The 27869-nt window shown below is 46.4% G+C and overlaps 1 protein-coding gene across 1 annotated transcript in view; it reads left to right on the top strand.

The window, feature by feature from the left end:
- Positions 1-20908: 20908 nt before the first annotated feature.
- Positions 20909-27869, top strand: part of LOC144945911 (uncharacterized) — a 92668-nt gene continuing 85707 nt past the window's right edge. The window contains exon 1 of the mRNA XM_078874548.1: positions 20909-21178. The gene's annotated coding sequence lies outside the window, so the exon portion shown is untranslated. The remainder of the gene's footprint in view (positions 21179-27869) is intronic.

Below are 27869 nucleotides of genomic sequence, written 5' to 3'. Positions count from 1 at the left end.
CTGTGTTGTGCACAAACAGGTTGTAGTAATAGGGCTGCAGGGCTACGTGGTGGGTAGCAGAGGTCAGTACAGCAACATCTATTGTACTATACTACTATGCTCCCATATCTGTGCTTTGCTGAACTTCATGTATGAATGAAGATGAATCAACATAATTCCGTCACAAGTCTTGTAATAATAATATAATTACACCCGATTACGTTATAAGGGGCCGTCCATAAATGACGTCACGCGATTTTGGACGATTTTTTACCCCCCCACCTCGTCACACGGCGTCATAAAAAGTCAGACCCCTCCTCCCCCCGAAAAAATAAAACATGCTTCAAATCGCTTTAAACCATTGTCATTGTAGTGCGTATTTAATGCGGCGCTGCACTCTGCTGTTATAGGAGGAAACATTTATTTAAAAGTGTAATTAATTAAGTAGAACGTGTTGTCTATATTTATTTAAAGTTGCGCATTTTGATGTGACGTCACATTTCTCACCCCCCCCCCCTCGTCACACATCGTCACAAATGTCCGACCCCCCCCCCTAGGTGCGTGACGTCATTTATGGACGGCCCCTAATGTTCGTGCCGTGATATGCACAATAATGAAGATAATCAAGATTTGGTGGTGAAACATAACCACCACGCCTTCAATTAGTCCATGTTTTGAAAAGCATTAATTAAATAACACATTATTTGGTGATACTGCATGAGCAGTGGCGCACAAGCACAATTAACACAAAAACTCAACACATTTCGGACAATGGTCCTTCATAGTAGATAACATTAAGAAAATGGTGTGTATTTCTGAAAAATATGTGCTTACTGCACACATATTTTAGCAGTCAAACACAATAAGAAAACGAGCATCGATAATATAATCACGATATAACTATTTTCTTTTCTAAAGAAAGATTCAATAACCGTGGATCTGAGATCGCACGACACAACGTGGTATCGCCATATCGTTGGCAAACCCGACTTGAGACTCGGTGAGGCTTCCCTGGATGAACAAAGGGGCATTGCATTTATTTGGCGGCGTACTGGCGGTGCGCATCTCTCTCGGTGATATTGGTCAATAATGAATGCGCTTGGAAGCACTTGTGCGGACACAATCTGTCTCGTTATGCAAACACACGACCCTCCCTGTGGGCAACTTAAAGGAACCCCCTTCCCGCCGCTGTCACCCCATTCAGTTAAAAACATTGCACTCCACTCATCCCTTTCGGGAACAAGTATAATGATAAGAGATCAGTGGCTCTTAATTAAAAAAGACAAGTGGTGATATGTAGGTGTACAGCCCTCTTGGTGAAGCATGGTTGTTTGACCAAATTTCGCCACGCTGATCAGCGCACGTTTATAAATGTTGGGATGCATGTGTAGTGACGTAAATGGAGTCACTATGGCTTTTAGCGCCAGCTACTGTCACAAGAGTGAAACTCATCTTCTTGGTTCTTTCGGTAAAGTCACGTAGAATGGAAATAATAAAATAATACAAATAAAACATAATAAAATAATTATCACGACGTTTCGGCCACAACACAAGAGGACGGATACTTGCGTTGTGGCCGAAACGTCGTGAGAATTATTTTATTATGTTTTATTTTTATTATTTTATTATTTCCATTCTACGTGACTTTACCGAAAGAACCAAGAAGATGAATCCCTGCAGTCACGAAAGCTTTAAATCAAATTTAAGAGTGGAACTGTGCGACTTGAGCCTCTCCCTGGCACCAGAGTGGGTATGGCATGGAAGCGGGCCCCAGGGGGCATGATTCTGGTGACGGTCTGAGAGAGGGCAAGTAAGGACGTGACAGTCTGGGTGAACCCGAGAGGGCACGTGACTGGGACAGGGTAGCTAGGGGGCCAAAAGGGTGGCTTGAGGGACACGTGGTGCTCGGTCGAGAACCTTCTGGTGAGATCCAGAAGGGGGGCGTGGCCGAAGGCGGAGCAAGGCCACGCTCGGGAGCATAAAAGAGAGGTCCCGAGAGCAATCGCGGCTGTCTGCTGAAATGGAACCCGTCGGTGCTACGTCTCTTCGATTCTCAGTCCTCGGTCTTCGGTTTACGCTCGGCATCGTGGGTCAGGCAGTGTGTTAGCTGACTGACCCAGTTATGTAGTTACCCCGTTGTGGTCTAGTTAACCCGTTGTTACGTTTATGTAGTAGCCCTGTTGGGGCCGTGTAATAAAAGTATTGCCTCCAAGTTCAAGTGTGTGCCTCCGTGGAACCCACTACACATAGACATGGAAGCATAGAAGTAATGTACACCAATGGATGTTGTTGTACCGTCCACTGTTGCTCACCACATAGCCCTGCAGCTACCTCTCACAACCTGTTTTTGCTTGGTGATTATACATCCATGCACTGTCCAGGCTCAAGAGCCTGCTTAGCTTCTGAGATTGGGAACATTGCAGCTGATTTGGTAATTGGCAGTTCTAATAACAATGTTCGAATATGTACTCTTAAGTTAAAGTGTTGGGTCGTTATCTTCTCTAAATGGTTGTCTGGGGTCAGAATTGGACATTCCACATTCCTATTTAACTGTAGGTTAGTTGGTACGAGCATGTATTGAAACTCCCTTGTAATACCATAGTGCATATATATAATTCTAAATTGTCCGTCTGTCACCCTCTGTATCTCACAAACGGTACGTCGGAGGCAAACTTACACAAAAACTAAAATGTGCTCTTGCCAAGGACATTTAAAGAAAATTGCTGCCTTTCCGAACTATATATTTGCTCCCCAAATTTAGAAAAAAAATACGTCCAATATGAAGCAATGGGAGCCTACATATTCCTGAAGACTGAATGCCGAAAAGTATTGGTAAAATCCGATGTTTACGCATGGCTTCATCTGCCCATGGCTTTGTCGTGGTGACGTTACCCTGTAGGGATGAAGGGTGTCATCCCATTGAATTCCTACTCCTTCCTCAAAGCAAAGCACGCAAAGGGCTCAGTGAAGTTATATCCCGTGCAAATGCGCGGCTAGTGCTCGTATAATAATGCTCATTAACGCTTCTTGAAGCTGGATTCTAGGAAACGATAATTTCGTGTAAGTCGAAAAATATACCCAAATACGTAACAAAATAAATCACAAACATCTTTTACGGAATACTATTTATGCGCTAATGAAGCTGTGCGCAGTAGGATGTGGTGTTCTTCCTACTGCATTCCAATTGCAAATTAAACTGCAACATCGCCGAAGAGAGAAACATAATTCAGTTCAACACGTAGCAGGCTTTCGCAACCAATATTATAACATGAATAATTATTCAAAAGGTTTTTTGGGTTAGATCGCGTAAGTATAAATGTGTCGTAACCCTCCACCACCCGACACAGCCAATTAGTAATGGATTTGTCACGTGAACAAAACGCAAATTAGTTACTACTTCAGCCCACCTGTGTGTTGGAGAGTAAATCCACACCATTTACAGTTTGAGTAGTACGACGTTTTGCTGGTAATTACATCCAGCATCATCGGGCGATTTGCCAGAATAGTGAAGCAATCCACCTGCTTCAGGTCTTTAAAAGAGCAGCAGGGCGACGTCATCACCGAACCCAATCAGGTGCAGAGATCAGAGGCGAGGAGGGGGGGGGTATTTTAATAATATAATAGATTAGTAATCATATTCTTGGTTCTTTCGGTAAAGTCACGTAGAAGGGAAATTATAAAATAATATAAATATAAAACAATAAAAATTCTCACGACGTTTCGACTGCAACACAAGCAACCATCATCAGGTGTGAAATCTACAGCAAGATGATTGCTTGTGTTGCAGTCGAAACGTCGTGAGAATTTTTATTGTTTGATATTTATAATATTTTATAATTTCCCTTCTACGTGACTTTACCGAAAGAACCAAGAATGTGAATCTCTGCAGTCACGAAAGCTTTAAATCAAGATTAGTAATCAGTTAATTAGTATGTGTTTCCTCTATAAGGAATTATAATCGTAATATGTATTACTTAATAATACGCTTCCAAGCCGCATTAGGCCTGTAGCATTCAGAGCTGTAAAAGTTATTTGTATTTCTTTCAATTTTAATGGATTCTCGAATTTAGTCTTAGCCAGTAATAATTCGTTTTACACAACACTTCAACGTTATCAAAATCAATGAGTGTTCTTGTTGGCAAGCATGTTCTGCAACTGCCGACAGTTGTGTTTGAGAGTAATTAATAATTCTTTGGTGTTCTTTTAGTCTTACGCTAATGTGACGTCCCGTCTGTCCAATATAGCATTTGCCACATATGCAATAAATCCGATACACACCTTGCTTCACTATTGTGGCAAATTGCCGATGATGCTGGGTGTAATTACCAGCGAAACGTCGTACTACTCAAATTGTAAATGTGGTGGATTTACTCTCCAACACACCGGTGGGCTGAAGTAGTAACTAATTGGTGTTTTGTTAACGTGACAAATCCCTCACTAATTGGCTGTGTCAGGTGGTGGAGGGTTAAGACACATTTATACTTACGCGATCTAACCCTAAAACCTTTATTATGGAGAAAAGAACTAATTACAGAAAATAATAAGCAAGACAGCTCACGTTAAACGCGGAGTTCAGCAGGTCAGGGAATTTATAGTGGTTCTAAGCAATAGACTTCATTCCCTAAAGACGCTAAATGATGAAATGGATGTCACCAATTTCACTCATGAGCCAACATTGTAATGGACAGTGCATTGACAGATGAGGGCAGAATAAAGCGTTATCTTGAACACAAAAAAAATACCGGACAAGACGTGAGGCATGAACATGCCAAACAAAACATAATACTACTACACTACACTATACACTACTATAGACTACACTACTATACACTACACTACTATACACAGACTCTCGCTCTTCCTGGGGAATTCCCAGGCGTTCCCAGGCCAGCCGAGCGACATCCTCCCACCGCCAGCAGCGTGTCCTGGGCCTTCCTCGGGGCCTTCCTCGGGGTCTTCGCCCAGTGGGCCATGCTGCTGCCCGGTAGAGTTCCAGGGGGAGTCTACCGGGGGCAACAGCTGAAGAATGAGAATACAAAATACGTACGTGACAATCCAAAACAGAAACATGATTGAAGGTGTCGTACGTTTTTGTGAAAGCAAGAACACACGAATATTTGTCGTGTCCCTTAACAAGACGGAACCATAACAGATGATAGAGACAGCAAGTTTAATAAAATAAGAAAAGGTGATGTTCATTTATTTTCACAGTGCCCTTCTCAATGTCACAAGTCACAATGGCAGTTTATCTTTGTGAATTAAATATGATGTAAATGTACATTAAATCAACCAGATCAGAAAGTGGTGCAGTTTATAAATCATGTAGTGTATAGTAGTGTATTTTCATGGATTTGTGAAATCACCTTTATGTGTGACAGTGTTGTGTAAAAATATACAATACTGCTTACGCATATCCTTTATTCATCTGGGAAGGTTTCACTGAGTCGCAAGCCTCTTTTGCATGAGGATCCTGTATTTTGTTATTTGGCCAATTCCTTCTTAATAGGCAGAATAGTGTCTATGGGAAGCAACAGGAGATGTGATCATCATCAGTTCACTGTGAGATGAAGGCCTCCTCCCACAAAGCCTTCCTCATCCGTCACAATTCCGCGATACGAATGTCCATCTCGTACCCGCGTGCGCACGAATCGATTTAACAGCGTTCGATTACACACGCGTGTGCCACCACGATTTACTCCATGGCGTGTGTAATGGACAGCAATTATTTTCATTCAATTTCCTTTTTGTACGCTTGCGAATACGGGAATTGAAAGCCAGCCGGGTGGCAAGTGAGGGGAAATCACTAGGGGGAGCTTGGGAGCTTTCACATTAATTTGTGTTGTCATTGTGTCAATTGCATGCTTTCATCCTAAATGACACAATGCATTTCGGATACATAAAGCATCTCAAGAAGACCGAGGCTCCAACATTGCAACAGAAAACAATGAAAAGTCAGAGTATCTCCCTGCTCAAATATAAGTGGGCCTGTACTTATCGTCATTGAGAGCTCCAATTCAATTGTGGAAATTCCACATTACTATAGCAAAGGGAAGCTTCTCCATAGAACATCCTCGTGTGATTTTTTTTCCCAATTGGGATGCTGCCAGTGGCGTAGCAGCAATACAAAAAGTCTCCCATTCGATCTCCGACAAACGATGGTGTAAGTTTACTAAATCTCCCACCTCTCTCCGTCCAGCAGTCTAAATGAGTAACCCCCGCAGTTAGTGGGTCGACTGGTCACGTGTGGCAGGGTAAACTGTGGGTACCAAGGCCGTAGCCATTGAGTTGGGGGGGACCAAATCTTCCATGGTGTCTGGGGGTCCCAACCCAGAAAAATATCTAAATTTTAAAACTCATTTCCTGCCTAAAATATAAAAAAATTCACTAACACATGGGATGGACTTTTTAAAATTTCTTTTTGACAATAATGTCGAATAGTGTATTGTATTACATTGCTCTGTTTTTACTTTTTTTTTTACCATTTCTTGTTTCATTGTATGTAATGGCAGAGATTAGGGATTAATAAAGTACAACCATAACCACAATCATATAAACATAAATCTATGCATTGATTTATATGAAGACAAGTCCAGATATTGTGGCCAAGGTTTAGCAAATTGTTGTTTTTATTTACATAGAATAGCAATTTTTTATAGCAATATATTTGGGGGGACATTTTGAGCATATTTGAATATTGGGGGGGTATGTGTGTCCCCCCCCAATAATATATATTATAATTACGGCCTTGGTGGGTACTCACCTCTTTCGCGACAAAGCTCCCTTTCGTGGAGGTAATTCCACCAGCAATGGCATGAGCAGTTATTGCAAGGCCCGGAGTTTATTTATTTATTCAAGCTTCCTTTGAGATAATTTTAAGTGACATCTGGTCCACACAGCATGGGACAGCATTCTCCCACTCGTCTTACTACAGAGAGGAATGTTGGTTCCATGACCAACAAAAATGTTCATTCGTAGAGCTGAAATATAGCCAAACTAAGTTGCGAGTCCAAATGATATATTTTTTGTTTGTGCAGTCATTGGTTGATGAATGAGACCATTAGCTATGCACTCCGCTTGAAACCCTGATTTAAGCGCAGGCAATTTCCTGGATTCGAACCCAGTATCTCAGCGGTGCCAGCTCAGCACTCTGACCTATGAGCCACCCAGACACCACTGATGACACAAAACAAACCAACTTTAACTTGAATGTTTTTTTCGATTTAAAGCTTTCGTGACTGCAGGGATTCATCTTCTATTATATTATTATATTATTTTATGATGTTTTATTTTTATTATTTTATTATTTCCCTTCTACGTGACTTTACCGAAAGAACCAAGAAGTTGAATGTTTTTACATTAATTAAATTAACAACTGGGCTGCAACTATCAACTCGCTACACTTGGGAAACCGGTTTAATCGGCGGGGGGTGTGGGGGTGCAATTCAACAATTGAAACCTGAATGAAAACCCAGGATCTCAGAAATAGTACTGGCTCGGTGCTCCGTGATCCGTTCTGCTCTGAAACTACGTGAGCTCTCTCTCTCTCTGAGTCGCCTCGCCACCCTGTGAAGCTGTCTTATTAAATCCTTTATATTAAGTTCACTTGCTTGCTTGCTTGCGCGCTTACGACCGTGCAAATCTTTCGGTCGTTTTTTAACCCACTTCCCGTGATCCAATCGAGCTGACATTTTGCACACAGACTCGTTGTGCGTGACAATTTATTTTCGTGAAAAATTTTCCCAAAATTTTACACTTTTTAGGAAAAAATAAATTATATTTAATTACCAATTGCTTAATGGTGGCAGGCAATCATCTGACCCATAGGTGGCAGCCATCTCAAGCCAGAGGACGAGAGGACTCTAGCCGCCACGCATATAAAGGATTTATAGTGAAAAACTTTGTTTTTACGGGTTAATTTTTTTTAGTTTTGCCCCAGCGTATTTCCACCCCACGCGATCTAAACCCAAAAATCGTTGATTATGAACAATATTGGTCGCGAAAGCCTACGTGTTAAACTATTTCCACCCCACCGATGCTCAAGCCCACTCAACAGCTCGCCCCGGCCATCGGGCACCATGGTAGAGATTCCGGCAGCTTCGAGCTGGGGTTGGTGGTGGGAGAGGAGGATCTTTAAACGGCCCTGCCTCACGCTGTGACAACCCGACAGACAGGCAGACGCTTGAGTGTTGTCACAGCCGCAAGCGCAGCCACTTTCGTGCTCAGACCGCAACACAACCATCGTCATCACCGCCGCAGTCAACAGCGGCAGTGTTTGGTGGCGCTGTTGTCACACGCGGCGAGGAATAACACCACCACGGGGGCGTTTGCAGCCGATATAAACACACACCGTGCGCTGCGAGAGTATGTTGATTGATAATACTGCACATTACAAACCCACATTGTGCATAACGTTATAGTTGCATACAATGCTGTACAACTGTATGATATTGTACGGGTATGGTGAGGTTTATGATGACTTAGGGGGTTATGCTAGGGTTTGGACCACGGATAGGGTGAGGCTGTTAGAGGCAAGTATTAGGTTCAGAATTATGGTCAATGTTTAGGTCAGTGTTAGAGTTCACGACTGCAGTGTTGGTGTTGAGGGTAATGTTGAGGGTTACGGCTTGGGTCATTGCGAGAGGTTAGAGCCTAGGGTCAAGATTCGAGTCAGAGATATGGTTGGTTTGAACAATGGTTAGGCTTAAGGTCAAAGTTAAGGTTAGAGGTTAGGGTTAATGATAAGATCACTGTCTGGGTTATACATTTAACGAGAGCCCTCGTTAGATGTAGTCCCAGGCCGGCGATGTCAGAATTAACAAACGCTCATCTCCCCAAGGTCATTTTTCGTGGCAGGATGCCCTTTGCGCGAACGCGACTGTGACACCCACCACCACCACCATTTCGTTGCGTGCGAGTCAATTCCCCCACCACCACCACCACAGGCAGAGTGAGAGCGGCACTGTCTCCCCTCCCAATGAGCCATCGCAACACTGAAGATGGGGAGGAGGGTGGCGGTGGTGGGAGCGAGTGGGGGGAGGAGGTTTGGTTGGTCGAGGATGCAAGAGAGAAAATAAAAATTCAGGTCACGGCGCAGTAATTTTTTTTCACTGCGCGTTGTGCCGTGTGTGGAAAACGCATCTGGCACCACCCCCGCCTCTCGTCCTCATCATCCTCCTCCTCCCCCAAACAACGGCCCCGTTGCAAGCGCTGGGGAGAAATGTTAGCATAAGCGGGGACTTGAGGAACATTTGGCTTCTTGCCCGGTTTCCTAGGCCGCCTGGGTTCTGGCAGACCCTTTTAAAAAGAGGGGTGCTGTGGTTGGGGAGAAAGGGAGGGGATGGTGTGAGGAGGAGGAGGAGAGAGTGGCTGTGGATGATGTTGGGAGGGGGTGTGTGGAGAATGGAAACAAATGGGGACAGGAGAGTAGAGAGAGGGAGGAGGAGGGAGGGTGGGTGTGGAATTGCATGCAGGGGGGAATGGATGAGACTCAGGCGTGTACACACACAGCGAAGGCGGTGGTGGTGGGTGGTGGTGATGTGCAGTGTGGGTGGAGGGGTGCAGAGGGTTGATGTCGGTGTGGGCATAATGACGATGATGAGGTGGGATGGAATGGAAGAGATGGAGACGTGGTGGGGAGATGGGAGGCTTGTGCAGGGGTGGGAACATGGGCGGGATGTGTGGGATGGGTTTTATGGGAGGATTGGCAGGGTGGATGGGTGGGTGAGTGGTGGGAATATGAAGATGGGTGGATGGGATGGCTGGATGGGATGGCAGGATGGGGGGGTCAGAGGATGGATTAGTGGTGGGAAAATGACGGTGGTAGGTGAGTGGGGCTTTTTTAAATATAAACATAGAGGGTTTTAAGTGAGTGGGTGGAAAGTAGGTTGATACGAGGTGGTTGTGTGTCTGTGTGGATGGGTTCATAATGGGATGTAGAGGTGGGAGGAGGCTAATGGTGGTGACTGGGTATGTGTGAGTGGATGGGAAGCAGTGTGGGTGTGTGGGTGCGTGTATGTGTGGGTGAATGTGTGTGGGTGTGTGTGTGGGTGTGTGAATGTGTGTGAATGTGTGTGGGTGTGTGAATGTGTGTGGGTGTGTGAATGTGTGTGGGTGTGTGAATGTGTGTGGGTGTGTGTGGGTGTGTGAATGTGTGTGGGTGGGTGTGTGGGTGTGTGGGATGTGTGTGGGTGTGTGGGATGTGTGTGGGTGTGTGTGGGTGTGTGAATGTGTGTGGGTGGGTGTGTGGGTGTGTGGGATGTGTGTGGGTGTGTGGGATGTGTGTGGGTGTGTGTGGGTGTGTGAATGTGTGTGGGTGTGGGTGTGTGTGGGTGTGTGTGGGTGTGTGTGGGTGTGTGTGGGTGTGTGAATGTGTGTGGGTGTAGGTGGGTGTAGGTGGGTGTGTGTGGGTGTGTGGGTATGTGGGTGTGTGAATGTGTGTGGGTGTGTGAATGTGTGTGCGTGTGTGTGGGTGTGTGAATGTGTGTGGGTGTGTGGGATGTGCGTGGTGCTGGCCACCCACCCCCTCGTGTACCGTTCCGGTCTTCATAGGTGCTCGCTAACAGCACTTGCCCCTACAGTCTGTTAAGGCTATACGGGGGATCTTTGCATTTTGTGGGATGTGCATCACTACGAACCGGCAACCCGAGTTTGATTCCCGTTTAACTAAACCGGTTCTAGGCCTCCCCTAGGTCGCCTCAACATTTAATAAATACCTATTGCGGTGTGTGTAAACATCGCCACTTGGGAGACAAAGGCGGCCGGGCGTGGTGTTAGCCACCCAACCCCAACAGCCTGTTGAGGCTTAAACTGAGGTTCTTTGTTTTTATGGGATGCTGAGTACGTGTGTGTGTGGGACGTTGCTTATGTGTGTGTGAATCTGGGTACATGAGTGAGTGAAAGGCTGTGAGTGGGAGGATGGGTATGTGTGTGAGTGGAAGGCTGGGTATGTGAGTGGGAGGATGTGTGTGAGTAAAGCTGGGTACGTGAGTGGGAGGCTGGGTACGTGGGTGAGAGGCTGTGTGTGTGTGAGGATGTGTGTGTGTGAATGGGAGGCTGGATACGTGGGTGGGAGGATGTGTGTGTGTGTAAAGCTGGGTACGTGAGTGTGAATGGGAGGCTGGGGTACGTGAGTGGGAGGCTGGGTATGTGAGTGAGTGAGTGAGAGGCTGTGTGTGAGTGTGAGGCTAGGTATGTGAGTGGGAGGCTGTGTGTGTGAGGCTGGTTATGTGTGTGTGAGAGGCTTGGTATGTGAGTGGGAGGCTGGGGCTGTGTGTGTGTGTGAGGCTGGTTATGTGTGTGTGAGTGGGGGGCTGTGTGTATGTGAGAGGCTTGGTATGTGAGTGGGAGGCTTGGTACGTGAGTGAGTGGGAGGCTGTGTGTGTGTGAGAGGCGAGGTATGTGTGTGTGTGGAGTGAGAGGTTGGGTACATGAGTGAGTGGGAGGCTGTGTGTTTGTGTATGTGAGAGGCTTGGTATGTGAGTGGGAGGCTGGGGCTGTGTGTGTGGAGTGAGAGTCTGTGTGTGTGAGGTTAGGTATGTGTGTGGAGTTAGAGGCTGGGTACGTGAGTGAGTGGGAGGCTGTGTGTGTGTGTGAGGCGAGGTATGTGTGTGTGTGTGGAATGAGAGGCTGGGTACATGAGTGAGTGGGAGGCTGTGTGTATGTGTATGTGAGAGGCTTGGTATGTGAGTGGGAGGCTGGGGCTGTGTGTGTGGAGTTAGAGGCTGGGTACGTGAGTGAGTGGGAGGCTGTGTGTGTGTGTCGAGAGGCTGTGTGTGTGTGTCGAGGGGTGAGAGGCTGTGTACGTGAGTGAGTGTGAGGCTGTGTGTGTTGAGGAGTGAGAGGCTGTGTGTGTTGAGGGACGAGATGGCTTGTGGTGTGATGAGAAGGCTGCTGCTTGGGCTTTGTGTGTGTGTTTAGGAGTGGGAGGCTGTGTGTGTGGTGTGAGGCTGTGTGTATGTGTGTGTGTGTGAGGCTGTGTGTATGTGCGTGTGTGTGAGGCTGTGTGGGTGTTGAGGGGTGTGTGTGAGGCTGTGTGTGTGTGTGTTGAGGGGTGTGAGGCTGTGTGTGTGTGAGGCTGTGTGTGTGTTGAGGGGTGTGTGTGTGTGTGTGTGAGGCTGTGTGTGTGTGTTGAGGAGTGTTAGGCTGTGTGTGTGTTGAGGAGTGTGAGAGGCTGTGCGTGTGTGAGGCTGTGTGCGTGTTGAGGGGTGTGTGTGTGTGAGGCTGTGTGTGTGTGTTGCGGAGTGAGATGGCTTGTGGTGTGATGAGAAGGCTGTTGCTGCTGCCTGTAGCTGAAGCTTGGGCTTTGTGTGTGTGAGGCTGTGTGTGTGTGTGTGAGGCTGTGTGTGTGTGAGGCTGTGTGTGTGTGTGTGAGGCTGTGTGTGAGTCTGTGTGTGTGTGGAGTGAGATGGCTTGTGGTGTGATGAGAAGGCTGCTGCTGCTGCCTGTAGCTGAAGCTTGGGCTTTGTGTGTTCACAGCTCAGATTTCACCGGCGGGCGGGGACACGCGTGGCGTAACCTCCATGCATACCTCTGCAGTGAGGGCGGAGGGAGTTTGTTGCATACTACCGGAATAACAGAAATCTTCTTATCGATTACCCCCACAACCCGCGAATCATATTATTCGTGGGAGTTGTAGGGTCCACGAACATTCCCTGTTACCATGCTTCGTGTTGTCCAAGAGTTCAATGCTGAGCTTGCTTCCAATGGTTCAGCAAAGGTGTCGTATAAAGAGGGTTTGAGCGTCAATTTCATGCAATTATCGGCGATTTATTTGTCATTTCCAATCGCGGATTATAGGATTCGCGATATCGGTCACCCCATATCTCCACGGATAATAAGATCGCGATGTATCCTGTACATATACATTACATATAACTATAGTTACAAAGTGTTCACCTACTTGATGGATATAGCATTTCTTCTCGTGCCTATTAAATGGTACGGCAAAGTAATCGATTACTTTGGAAACTGCGAGGCAAGGGTTGAATGTGTGTGTTTGTGTCCTTGTTGTTGTGTGCGTGTACCTACACACTGCTGTGTAAATGTATTGTATCTGTAAATACTATACACTACATCATTGTGTGTGTTAGTGTTTGTGTCTAGGGAGCGGTGGTGTAGTGGTTAGCGCAATGCAATTACGAATATCTCATCAGGTTCTGGGCCTCCTCTGTGTCGACTCGGCCTCAAATGAGTACCTGGTGCCGTGTGTAGTAAACATCGCCACTGGGGAAGACAAAGGCGGCCGGTGCTACTCGCTAACAGCACTTGCCCCGACAGCCCGTTAGAGACTACACGGGTCATCTTTGTCTTTGCGCAAGGGAGCGGTGGCGCAGTGGTTAGCGCACTGCGCTACGAATCCGGCCACCCGAGTTCGAATCAGGGCCAACATCGGTACTGGGCCACCCCTAGGTACCCGTAGCCTTAAATGAGTACCCGGAGCGGTGTGTAAACATTGGAGTGTGCTCGCTAACAGCACTTGCACACGTGTGCAAGCCCCAATTGTGTACATTATGTATGCTGATGCATGCTTATGAATTCGTGTTTATGTAATTGTAGGTTTATTACTGCGTAGGTGTAACTCGTGCAGAGTATTGGTGTGTTGCTACACGTGTCGTGTAACCCAGTGTTTGTCTGTGTGCAAGTGTATATATGCGTATACACAATACTTGTGTTACTGTAATTGTGTGATCGTGTGCACGTGTATGCGCGTGTCACAGTGTACGCATATCGACGTGTACAATAATACATATGGACTTGGGTGTCAGATTGCACGAGGCTATTTACTTGGTTCACAGATGGCGAGGATTGTATGTCGTCAGTATTGCATACCGTGTCAACCCCAAACGCTTTACCACGTATTCTTGTACAGGGAAATTGGTCCATACGGCGTACAGCCGTTTCAATACGGGCACAACAAAAAATTGATATGGTCAAATAAAATCAGTGTATTGTGTAACCCTTCGTAATTTTATTGTTGTACATTAACAACACGAGTGCGTGCATCCACATATCAAGCAAGCAGCAGCATCAGCATGCAAGATCACGTACAGTAGCATAAGTAGCATCATTGACACCAATCGTCAACATTAATAGATACAACTGCTTTTGTTTAGCAACAAAATTGTTGTCTATTTGTGTTTCTCCCTTGTGATTGGATTTTGTAGGATAAACGTTGAGATTTATAAAAGCACGGGGTGACCAATGAGGTCTGAATTGATCTCTAATAAGATAGGGCACTGATAAGGGGTTGACAGGTATGCTACTATACACTACACTATACACTACACTACACAACTATACACTACACAACTATACACTACTATACACTACACTATACACTACACAACTATACACTACACTATACACTACACTACTATACCATACCTGCCAACCCATACAGTTTACTCCGTAATCTTGTGCAGGGAAATTGAGTTTTCATGTCCATGCGAGATTTCTTGATTGTTCATTTGTTTGCGTTTCTCCCTTGTGATGGAACTTTGTAGGATGAACGTTGAGATGCATAAGGGGCACGGGAGGGGGGTGACCACTAATCTTGGTCTGTAATAAGTTAGGAGCTTCATAAGGAATTGACAGTCGGCTCTGCACGATCATTATAACTTTAAGGTAATTGCTGCTAGCTTGTAAGTGTTTAGCACGAGGATAGCACGAACGCACAACTTTATTGGGGACTCCTGTCCCTTATGAACGAAACCAATGAATGTCCGCGCTTTATTTGGTGGCTGACATTCACAATTGTTGTTTTTTTTTGTATTTCTAGCTGTACGTGTGTTCTAAATATATAAATATCGGTTCTCTAGCCCTTATATAACATCATTATAAGATACAACATTCACCCAGGATGGTTTATATAGAAACACATTACAGCACTATATACTGTATGAAGTTTCTTAGTGTAAGTGAATGCGTGTGTATGTGTATACTGTATATAAAAGTGTATGTATGCATGTACACGGACATACACGTGTGTGCACTTACATATACTGGGGGGGAATTGGAGAGTGGTGGCGCAGTGGTTAGCGCGCCCTGCACTATGAACCCGGCGGCCCCATCTGAGCTGAATTTTCTGGCACGGCTCACATAAGTGGCGAGTGAGTTTTGTGAGCCGGTTTCGCCTTCTCCCCACGTCCTCCACCCGCAACTGAAGTTCAATTACAGTCAGTTTCCCCACCACCACCACCCAACTGATGTACAATCACAGTCAGTCACCCCACCACCACCACCACCCCACTAAAGTACAATCACAGTCAGTCTCCCCATCACCACCATCCAACTGAAGTTCAATCACAGTCAGTCTCCCCACCACCACCATCACCCAACTGAAGTACAATCACAGTCAGTCTCCCCACCACCACCATCACCAAACTGATGTTTAATCACAGTCAGTCTCCCCACCACCACCATCACCCAACTGAAGTACAATCACAGTCAGTCTCCCCACCACCACCATCACCAAACTGAAGTTCAATCACAGTCAGTCACCCCACCACCACCACCACCCCACTAAAGTACAATCACAGTCAGTCTCCCCACCACCACCATCACCCCACTGAAGTTCAATCACAGTCAGTCTCCCCACTACCACCACCCAACTGATGTACAATCACAGTCAGTCACCCCACCACCACCACCACCCCACTAAAGTACAATCACAGTCAGTCTCCCCATCACCACCATCCAACTGAAGTACAATCAGAGTCAGTCTCTCCACCACCACCATCCAAACTGAAGTTCAATCACAGTCAGTCTCCCCACCACCACCATCACCCCACTGAAGTTCAATCACAGTCAGTCTTCCCACCACCACCACCCAACTGATGTACAATCACAGTCAGTCACCCCACCACCACCACCACCCCACTAAAGTACAATCACAGTCAGTCTCCCCATCACCACCATCCAACTAAAGTACAATCACAGTCAGTCTCCCCACCACCACCACCACCACCCCACTGAAGTTCAATCACAGTCAGTCTCCCCACCACCACCATCACCCCACTGAAGTTCAATCACAGTCAGTCTCCCCACCACCACCACTGGAAGTTCAATCACAGTCAGTCTCCCCACCACCACCACTGAAGTTCAATCACAGTCAGTCTCCCCACCACCACCACTGAAGTTCAATCACAGTCAGTCTCCCCACCACCACCACCAAACTGAAGTTCAATCACAGTCAGTCTCCCCACCACCACCACTGGAAGTTCAATCACAGTTAGTCTCTCCCCACCACCACCCAAACTGAAGTTCAATCACAGTCAGTCTCCCCACCACCATCACCAAACTGATGTACAATCACAGTCAGTCTCTCCACCACCACCACTGGAAGTTCAATCACAGTCAGTCTCTCCCCACCACCACCACTGGAAGTTCAATCACAGTCAGTCTCCCCATCATCACCACCATCACCAAACTGAAGTTCAATCACAGTCAGTCTCTCCCCACCACCACCACTGAAGTTCAATCAGTCAGTCTCCCCACCACCACTATCACCAAACTGAAGTTCAATCACAGTCAGTCTCCCCCCCACCACCACCACCCAACTGATGTACAATCACAGTCTCCCCATCACCACCCCAGAGTTTGTAAGCCTTGGTCCAGCAGTGGATCGACCATGGCTGATTCTTGCGGGCCACTGCAACGCCGGGTGGACCCCTAAACCACCCCGAAAACACCACAACGCGGAATTCCGTCGGCCCGAATTTCGAGACGGAACCCGCCCTGACTCCGCCTCGCCCTACCCAGTGCGGTGTGCTGTGTGTGCTGTGTGTGTGTGCTGTGTGTGTGTGCTGTGTGTGTGTGCTGTGTGTGTGTGCTGTGTGTGTGTGCTGTGTGTGCTGCGTGTGTGTGCTGTGTGTGTGCTGTGTGTGTGTGCTGTGTGTGCTGTGTGTGCTGTGTGTGCTGCACGTGTGCTGCACGTGTGTGTGCTGTGTGTGTGTGCTGTGTATGTGCGGTGTGTGTGTGTGCTGTGTTTGTGTGCTGTGTGTGTGTGCTGCGTGTGTGCTGTGTGTGTGCTGTGTGTGTGTGCTGTGTGTGTGTTTGTGCTGTGTGTGTGTGCTGTGTGTGTGCTGTTTGTGTGTGTGCTGTTTGTGTGTGTGCTGCGTGTGTGTGCTGTGTGTGTGCTGTGTGTGTGCTGTGTGTGTGCTGTGTGTGTGTGTGCAGTGTGTGTGTGTGCTGTGTGTGTGCTGTGTGTGTGCTGTGTGTGTGTGCTGTGTGTGTGCTGTGTGTGTGCTGTGTGTGTGCTGTGTGTGTGTGCTGTGTGTGCTGTGTGTGTGCTGTGTGTGCTGTGTGTGTGCTGCGTGTATGTGCTGTGTGTGTGCTGTGTACTGTGTGTGGGTGCGGTGTGCTGTTCTGTGTGGGTGCGGTGTGCTGTGCTGTGTGTGTGCTGTGTGTGTGTGCTGTGCTGTGTGTGCTGCACGTGTGCTGCACGTGTGTGTGCTGTGTGTGTGTGCTGTGTATGTGCGGTGTGTGTGTGCTGTGTGTGTGCTGTGTATGTGCGCTGTGTGTGCTGTGCTGTGTGTGTGTGCTGTATGTGTGTGCTGTGCGTGTGTGTGCGGTGTGCTGTGTGTGTGCTGTGTGTGTGTGCACTGTGTGTGTGTGCGCTGTGTGTGTGTGCTGTATGTGTGCTGTGTGTGTGTGCTGTGTGTGCTGTGTGTGTGCTGTGTGTGTGCTGTGTGTGTGTGCTGTGTGTGTGCTGTGTGTGCTGTGTGTGTGTGCTGTGTGTGTGCTGTGTCTGTGCGCTGTGTGTGTGCTGTGTGTGCGGTGTGCGTCTGTGTGTGTGTGTGCGCTGTGTGTGCTGTGTGTGCTGTGTGTGTGCGCTGTGTGTGTGCTGTGTGTTGTGTGTGCTGTGTGTGTGTGCGCTGTGTGTGTGTGTGCGTGTGTGCTGTGTGTGCGCTGTGTGCTGTGTGCGCTGTGTGTGTGCTATATGTATGTGTGCTGTGTGTGCGTGTGACGATGATGACGTTGTGTGTGCTGTGTGTGTGTGTGATGCTGTGTGCTGCGTGTCTAACAGCCTCCCACCACCACCACCACTGTCCTCTACAAGCCGGCGGTGTGATGCGAATGGCGGGCGAGACACAACAGAGACGACGACGACGCGCACGTTCGAAGCCCAACAACAACAAGCAGCAGCAGCAGTCGCTTACTGCTGCCGAGAGCAGCGAGAGAGGAGGCGGCGCCATCCCCCCTCGCCTCCATCGACACGCGAACAGCAGCATCATCATCAGCAGCAGCAGCATCATCAGCAGCATCATCATCATCAGCAGCAACAGCATCAGCAGCATCATCATCAGCAGCAGCATCAGCAGCATCATCATCAGCAGCAGCATCATCAGCAGCAGCATCATCATCATCAGCAGCAGCAACAGCATCATCAGCAACAGCAGAGCGCACGTCGTCCACCGTCTGTGGGGGTGAGAGATGCAACACACGCACACACGTATAGACACGTGTAAACATTCACACGTATAGGCACACACACGTATAGACACACACACACACACGTGTAAACATTAACAAGTATAGGCACACGTCTAAACACACACGTATAGACACGTGTACACATTTCATCACACGTAGAGACACACACGTAAGGCACACACACACGTATAAACACGTGTAAACATTCACACGTATGGACACACACACGTGTATCGATACATACGTGTGTAGCTGCACCGGTATTGACACGCATGCACAGCAAAGATAACAACTGTATAGACACAACATACATGTAGAGATAGACACACACGCACACGTCCACGACACACACATATGCCGATTTTTAGACATACACGCAGGCACATGCACATTGTAGACACATTTACATTCAATTGTATATTCTCATACACAGTGATGGTGTCGGCATGTATATAGACACGTATGGACATATACGGTACACATTGATGCATGTCAACATTTACACGCACAGACACATGTTAGCATGCTAACACACTAATAGAGCTAGGCATGCATTGTATGCGAGCACGCATACACAGATGTAAACACATGCTAAGTGACACACACACAGTGACACACACACACACACAGTGACACACACACATAGAGGTAAACACACACAGTGACACAGACACACACACACATAGAGGTAAACACACACACACAGTGACACACACACACATAGAGGTAAACACACACACACAGTGACACACATAGAGGTGCTGATGTGTAGACACACACCAATAGGGCTAGTCATACACACAGTGACACACACACAGTGGCACACACACACACACAGTGACACAGACACACACAGAGGTAAACACACACACACACAGTGACAGTGACACACACACATAGAGGTAAACACAAAGATAAAAGATCCCCCATGTAGCCTTAACAGACTGTAGGGGCAAGTGCTGTTAGCGAGCACCTATGAAGGCCGGTACGGTACACGAGGGGGTGGGTGGCCATCACCACGCCCGACCGCCTTTGTCTCCCAAGTGGCAATTTTTACACACCGCACCAGGTACTCATTTGAGGCTGAGTCGACCTAGGGGAGGCCCGGGACCGGTTGAGATAATCGTCACTGGTGTTGGCCGTGAGCGGGAATCGAACCCGTGTCGCCGGGTTCATAGCGCAGCGCGCTAACCACTACACTACCGCTCCCCACAAACACACACACAGTGACACACACACACACAGTGACACACACACAGTGGCACACACACAGTGACACACACACACAGTGACACACAGAGAGGTAAACACACACAGTGACACACACACACAGTGACACACACAGTGACACACACACAGAGGTAAACACACACACAGTGACACACACACAGAGGTAAACACACACACAGTGACACACACAGTGACACACACAGAGAGGTAAACACACACACAGTGACACACACAGTGACACACACAGAGAGGTAAACACACACACACAGTGACACACACACAGTGACACACAGTGACAGTGACACACATAGAGGTAAACACACACAGTGACAGTGACACACACAGTGACACACACACATAGAGGTAAACACACACACAGTGACACACACAGTGACACACACACATAGAGGTAAACACACACATACAGTGACACACACAGAGAGGTAATCAAATACACACACAGTGACAATGACACACACACACAGTGACACACACACAGTGACACACAGTGACACACACATAGAGGTAAACAAATACACACACAGTGACACACACACACATAGAGGTAAACACACAGTGACAATGACACACAGTGACACACACACACAGTGACACACAGTGACACACACAGAGAGGTAAACGCACACAGTGACAATGACACACACACACAGTGACACACAGTGACACACACAGAGAGGTAAACAAATACACACCCAGTGACACACACACACTGACACACAGTGACACACACAGAGAGGTAAACACACACACAGTGACAGTGACACACACAGTGACACACAGAGAGGTAAACACACACACACAGTGACAGTGACACACACAGTGACACACACAGTGACACACGCACAGTGACACACACACACAGTCACACACACACAGTGACACACACACACAGTGACACACACACACACAGTGACACACACAGAGAGGTAAACACACACAGTGACAGTGACACACACACAGTGACAGTGACACACACACACAGTGACACACACACAGTGACAGTGACACACACACACAGTGACACACACAGTGACACACACAGTGACAGTGACACACACACAGTGACAGTGACACACACACACAGTGACACACACACACAGTGACAGTGACACACACACACAGTGACACACACAGTGACAGTGACACACACACAGTGACACACACACAGTGACACACACACAGTGACAGTGACACACACACAGTGACAGTGACACACACACACAGTGACACACACACAGTGACACACACAGAGAGGTAAACCCACGTGTGCTCATGTAGACCCCCCACTCCCCCCACCACCACCGCCCTCGTCACGGGCTCGATGCGCTGGGGCGAGCGGCCTCAGTAGCAGCTCTGCCAGGCCACGCGGGGGGGGGGGGAGACGCAGATCTTCGCTGAGAATCATTCCTGACAATCGACTCTTCTTATTCTTCATCATCTTCTTCTTCGTCTCAAATCATGGGAGCCATCGTCATCATCTTCTTCTTCTTCCCACCGGCTCTACATTCTGCATGGGGTACGTGCCAGTTGACAGCCTCCCACCCCATCAACTCAACTACTACTCATCTCTCAATCTGTCTCTCTTTCTCATCTTACATACGATTGTCTAATGCACTATCACTATAGTGTAGTAACGTGGTTTGTTTTTAACATCGTGTTATACGGCGTGTTGTTATAGGTGCTAGAACGCGTTGATACATCTTCGCATGCCACAGTGTATGACGGTGCTTGTTTTACATTGCAAGCCTCGCGATGTTGTAGGTTCTGCAATATAAAGGCAGTATAACTTGTACAATACATGCGGTATATAATTTGCAATGTTTTTAGATGCGAAGCAAAATGCATAGCATTGTAATATAATTCATAAAAAAATAAAACATTTGTACCCTGTGTGTTTGTGTGGTACCGTAGCGATTTCTGAATCGTGACTACAATTTCTATTTATTGTTACTCGTTTATGGCAATGTATTTTAAATCTATCTATCGTGGTTACAATGTATTTATATTGCAGTTGTAGTGTATATTTAATCACTATTGCTCTAGTTTATATAGTATTTACATGTGCAGCGGTGTGTGTGTGTTGACCAATCATTGTGAATTTGTGTGCATTCTTTACCCATCTCTGATTATTGTTACAAATGTTTAATTCGTTTAGTTCAGGGGTCGGCAACCAAAATAACAAGAAGAGCCATTTCTTTCCAATTCGGTACAAAATTCAGTATTTCAAGAGCCGCAATGCATCTGTACTCACGTACATATCGTCAAGAAGTAGCCCGTAAAGAGCCGCATGCGGCTCCGGAGCCGTAGGTTGCCGACCCCTGGTTTAGGTTGTGCAATGTTTATTTCTAGCTGCCGTGCTATTTTCAGATTTATATTTTAAAGTCTCTATCGGTGGCTCATCGGTTGCTATGTTTAAGAGAATACAATCCGGTGTTTATCACTTAACCCAAAATAATATCTACCTTTTAATTATATCCGACACTGTATCTGTATTTACATTGTGTATTGAATTGTCATAGGATTATAACTAATTTGCTCATAATATGTATATTACATGACTGTATTTTGGTAGTACGTCACAGTAAGATTACTTACTATAACGGAATGGAATAAGTAGCTTAATTTATCTTTAAACATTATACAGCAAGTTGCTTTTATTAGCTAATTCGATCATATATATTTGATACATGCGTTCAGTTTTCCAATACAGTACATCATTGTAAGTGTGTTGTCTTTTGCTATGATTGCTCCTTACGTATGTACACATTGTATTTTATTCTATAATTATACAGTATTTAGAAATATACATCGTAATTGTACTCGTAGTGTTTCATATTGCATCACGTCAAAGATTAGCGTTGTCATTTTATTTTTGCAGATGTTACAAATACATACCGAGGTGCAGTTTGATCTTGTTCCAAATATCGAATTACTTTGTTTACTGTATTACAGTACAGTATTGTACTGCTAATTGCAGTGTTCCTGCACTTTATGACTTTATTCCATATTAAATAATTGCATTTTAATACATGTCCTAAGTACGCGTGTGTCTAAATAAGACTGCAATCTGTGTGCTGTGCTGTCATGTACACCGTGGTCGAGGTGTCTTCTGACACCCAATTAATTGAGCCCTAACATTGTTGTTCCTTTGGTTTAAATCAATATTATAAAAATAAAATACGTTTTAGAAAATTAAATGGGGGGGGGGGGGTCACAACACGTCTGGACCATCCTGTCGACTCATTTGTAAATCCACTGCTGGATGAGGGCTTCCCCCACGTGATGTACTGTGTACATTAGTTCCATGATAATTAACATCTAGTTTACCCGAAGCGTTGTGCTCGCATTAACGTCGTAACAATGCAGCACAGAGTGGTGACATTCAAGTACACAGCAATGCATATCACGCTACAGCATTCGCCCCATTGGATTTAATCTGCAGTTAATATTTAATCTGGAAAACTCGGTCCGCTCCCAACAACTCTGGCGGGGACGTGTCATTGAAAGAGGAGAGGCACGCATTTCGTTTGCCCGAACCCGTGTAAGTAACCTCTTTTTCGGGGCACTTCCAGCATTCTGGGAAGGCAGCAAGGTAGAATGAGAGCAAAACTCCACTCCACTACTGCTTGTTAGTCTTGTGCTGCTTGCTTGCTGCTGCTGCTCATGATGACCAGTCACATGTGCTGGCCGTGGCAATGCAGGGCTGACGTCATTGGATAAGAATGAGCTCTTGTGTGTGTGTGGTGTGTTGTGTGTCTATGTGTACACATCTGCAGTTGAACCGTGCCAGTTGGGTTTCAATTTGTGGGACAAACACAATGCGCCGGCTTTGTGTATTGAGACAGAAAGTCTCCTTTGCAAGTGGAGATCTGTGGGAAGTAAGCAGTTGATGCAAGACCCTTGTTTATAATCAGGTGAGAGGGCCCCCTTGAGATGGTTTTATTTTGTAAAGGAGATCTGGGAAGCATCAACATTACATAGTATGAACTTTATAACCGTTTGAGAGCCCGTGGAGATGGGAAATCTTTTGTAATGTAGATCTGGCTCTTGTGCACCGTTGCCCTGGGCACATAGTGACGAGGTAAAAAGGTGCAGCCCTGCAATATCTCGCTCACGCCACTACTGCTGGAAGGGCATCCACTAGAGGGAGCTCTTTAGAGCACCTCTAGAGAGTACATGGAGAGAGCAGTGTTCACTCATTTTCAGAGGGGGGCCATTGGGGTTTGACACCATGATGGGATGTCGCCACATTTGTGTATTGTCGGGGGGCCTCGCTAAAGGCCACCAGGGGCCACCAGTTGCCCGCGGGCCTTGCAGTGAAGACCACTGCTCTAGAGTCTAGAGGGTATTTTTGGACTGCTCTTCCACACTGGCCCGAAGTCTTGCAAGAGGTGGGTATACCCACAGTTTACCCCACCACACCCACCCTGCGTATCCACTTACTGTGCCCCCCCCCCCCCCCCCATTTACAAAACACAGTCCACACATAGCTGCTCCTGTGTATATCATCATTATCAACATGTGCTGGATGAAGGCCTCCCCACACCGTCGCCGTCCCTCGAGAGTCCTGTGATGCCACAATTCGTCGTACTCTCTCCCTGCCGCGCATGAGCTGAGCTCACCTCTCTCCGTCTCGGCGATGGTCCTATTCCCATGCTCTCTTCTCACTCGCTCTTCATTTTAGCTGCCGCTCGGGTCAACGCAGTGCCGGCCGTCACGTCCGTCTCTCGTCCATTGGCCCTCATCGCCGTGACCTGTCGACGTTGCCGGGCCCATGAACCGCGGTCGCAGCCGTCGGTGTTGATGATGCACACGCGGATTCGTGTTTGTTCACCTCATCACAACACACGAATAATAATTATAGTTGGCCAAATGCAGCACCTGAAATAGTATTGAGACTCTGAGGTTATCGTACTACTGTATTATTTTTCGATTTAAAGCTTTCGTGACTGCAGGGATTCATCTTCTTGGTTCTTTCGGTAAAGTCACATAGAATGGAAATAATAAAATAATAAAATAAAACATAATCAAATAATTCTCACGACGTTTCGGCCACAACGCAAGCAGCCGTCCTCTTCTCGACAGACCTGTTCTCCATCTGAGGACGGCTGCTTGCGTTGTGGCCGAAACGTCGTGAGAATTATTTTATTATGTTTTATTTTTATTATTTTACTGTATTATTGTCACATGAGCTAATTCCCTTATAGTATACAATACATTACTTATGGATTAGGTAATTGGCAATGCCTATCGTGTATTCCATTCGTTTGTGAATAGAGTGTGCTTTCCTTATTAATAATAATTTATAGGCCTTTGGCAATCCACTGCTAGATGAATGCAGGGTAGGATAAGCAACGTGGAGGTTTAGAAGAGAATTGTGGCAGGGAAGAGTTGTAGATGTGATCAGAAAGCGGAGGTTTGCGATGGGTCGAGACGCATGTGCAGGATGGAGGAGGGCAGGTTACCGAGACGGGCATTGGAGTGGACACCCACAGGTCGCTGACGATCAAGAAGGGGAAGACCAAAAGCCTGGTGGTATGATGATGATTATGATGAGACAGATCCACCCTTGAAGGACTTTGTCAGCTGTGTCACAAGGGACACGTCAATTGTTGAACACAACTCAAAGCCTGCTGATGGCGACACTGAAATAGGACCTTAAAGGATACATCGACTGTGTAAATATCTAAAGCCAGATAGTTGTTAGGATGAGACTAAGAGCAATCCGTTGGAGACTTGATGTTGATTGGCAGCTGATCTGGCAGAAGGGAGGAAGACAAGGCGAGGTGTGTTGGTTACTTGTTCGTAATATAATGGCGGGATTAAGTACAGTAACATGCTGTTGCTATGTAATGTACCTATGTTATGAATTGCAGCACGCTGTACAGTGCAAAGTAAATATTTTCCAGTAGAACACATGCTGGATCCTTAATGCCACGATATTTAAAAGGGAAGCGAAAGCAATTGCAGGAAGTTGCAGGAAAACATCAAGTGCGTAATGTGCCTGATGGATGGGATGGCTGGGTGATTGGGTGGGCCTATTGAAACATCACTCATTCCGTGGAGCCAGGGGCCAGGGGAGATTGTGGTGGTGGCGATGATGGTGGTGGTGGTGGTCGTAGGAAGCTTTGGGATGTGACACAGGTTTTCCACAGCCCCGCATGGCATGCACAAGACGGGCGCAGCAATAATAACAACTTGGCAGGGTCTGCAGTCACAAAGCCCTCATGCTGATAACGCCATCGCAGCACTGTAGCACACAAATACTATTACGGAACATACAAACAATAGACTGTTGGGGCAAGTGTTGTTAGTGAGCACCTAGTAAGGTCAATCGGGAGCAGGAGGGCGAGGCACGATCAGCAACCACGCCTTTCCACCTCGTCTCGCTCTCCAGGTGCCGATGTTTATCCAGCACACCAGGTACACATTTAAAACTCCAGTCGACCTGAGGGAGGCCCAGAATCTGTTCATGATCACTTGCCACTGGTGTGAGCTGTCACTGGGAATTGAATTCAGGTTTCGTAGCGCAGTGCACAAACCACTTTGTCTCTGTTGCTCTGTATCATGTGCGATCTCGGTTAAAACGTGTCTAGTTAATGAGGCACGACCCGGTTACTCGTGTGCAATATTTTTATCACTCGAGATTTTGCCACTAGATGGCATATATATTCTGTAATCAAAGATGGCAGCACCCTTGCACATTTGCAAATAAGAAAAGCAGTGGCCTCCTGCATAGATATCGCAGCTGTGTTTTATAGCTCTCTCCGATGTGTTTTCAGGTTGTTCCCTTCCCAGGACATTAAGCCAAACTTCAGACACCATTATAGCACCTCCGATTAGCACGGTTGGCTACATACGGTGCGAAAGATGTTCAACGCACACACATAAACAGCATGTACAACCCGGAAACTCATCGGTGTGCCAGAGCACAGTAGGCTCTTGTGACATATATAGTTGTTTTTTTAAACAGTGAAATGAAACAATGAAATGGCAATATGGTGGCAAATGTATGGATCGTGGCAACATTTTATAAGTGGGTGGAACAGCTGCAAACAGGATGTGAAAAAGTTTGTGACAACAGATGGGTTCGGCCAGTTGATGTTTCAACCTCAGCCAGTGGTGGCTCTTGTTGATTTAAGATGGCAGGCATGTAGGAATTAAGGACTTATCATCAGTCATATGGATATGTGTGGGAACAGTTCCTTTGGTAATCCACGTAAAGTGGAGTTTCTGTCGAGAACGTGACCGTGGCACGCCAACATTTTAAACTCGAGGCCATTAAGCAAACAGGAGTGCGTTTGTTGTAATCTGCTGGCCAGAGTCTTACACGGCAAAGACAAGGCTTTTTTGTGTCAATCCACCCATTCCACCCATTTTTTTTATTTTGCCACTATTCATACAGCTGTCACCATATTGCAGCTGCAATCTTTTATACATTTCGTTGTGTTTACACCCTCCAAAAGTATTTTTTTCAAACATGTTTAGTAGATTTTCTAATGTACAATTCATGACCTTTTACGTATGCCATCTAGCAGCCATATGCGAGGAGAAATCTATTGTGTGCGAGTACCAAGATTATGATCCAATGACTACAACATTTTTATTGAAATTCCACGGCCATAGGTTACAGAACCACTCCACAGAATTAAATGTTAGTTTACTTACTGAAAAATGTGTCATGCAATGCACAATGCAGTATTTATAACTGTTGTACATGCGTACAATAATTTTTACTACAGAACATTAATGCGTGCAAAACATGCGGTGCTTCAAGCGTAAACGTACAAAAGACAAATTACAGTGCCGTACTACATTATTGTGATGAATACAGCAGTACAGAATCATTCTTACGACAGTCTTCTGCAATGTATACAGCGCATACACAATTACAGCACGCAACGTTTGGACAAGCGTATGCAAAATAATGAAGACCAACTTTCCTCGTTTTGCTTTTGCAGGCTTTTGGGGCAAAGTGTTAATTCTAGATTTGAAGCTTTCGTGACTGCAAGGATTTATACATACTCTTAGTTTTTTCGGTAAAGTCACGTAGGTAAAAAATGAAATTAAAATTAAGAAAAGTAATAATATGAATAAAATAATAAAAAAATCACGTTTCGGAGGCAACACAAGTATCCATCATCAGGTGGGACCGTCACAGCTAAATATACTGTATCATAAGCTCCCCCCCCTCCTCCCCCTTAACT

The sequence above is a fragment of the Lampetra fluviatilis genome, chromosome 39 (assembly GCF_964198595.1).
Source record: "Lampetra fluviatilis chromosome 39, kcLamFluv1.1, whole genome shotgun sequence".
NCBI classification, from domain to species: domain Eukaryota; kingdom Metazoa; phylum Chordata; class Hyperoartia; order Petromyzontiformes; family Petromyzontidae; genus Lampetra; species Lampetra fluviatilis.
This window is presented reverse-complemented; position numbering and strand designations above follow the sequence as displayed.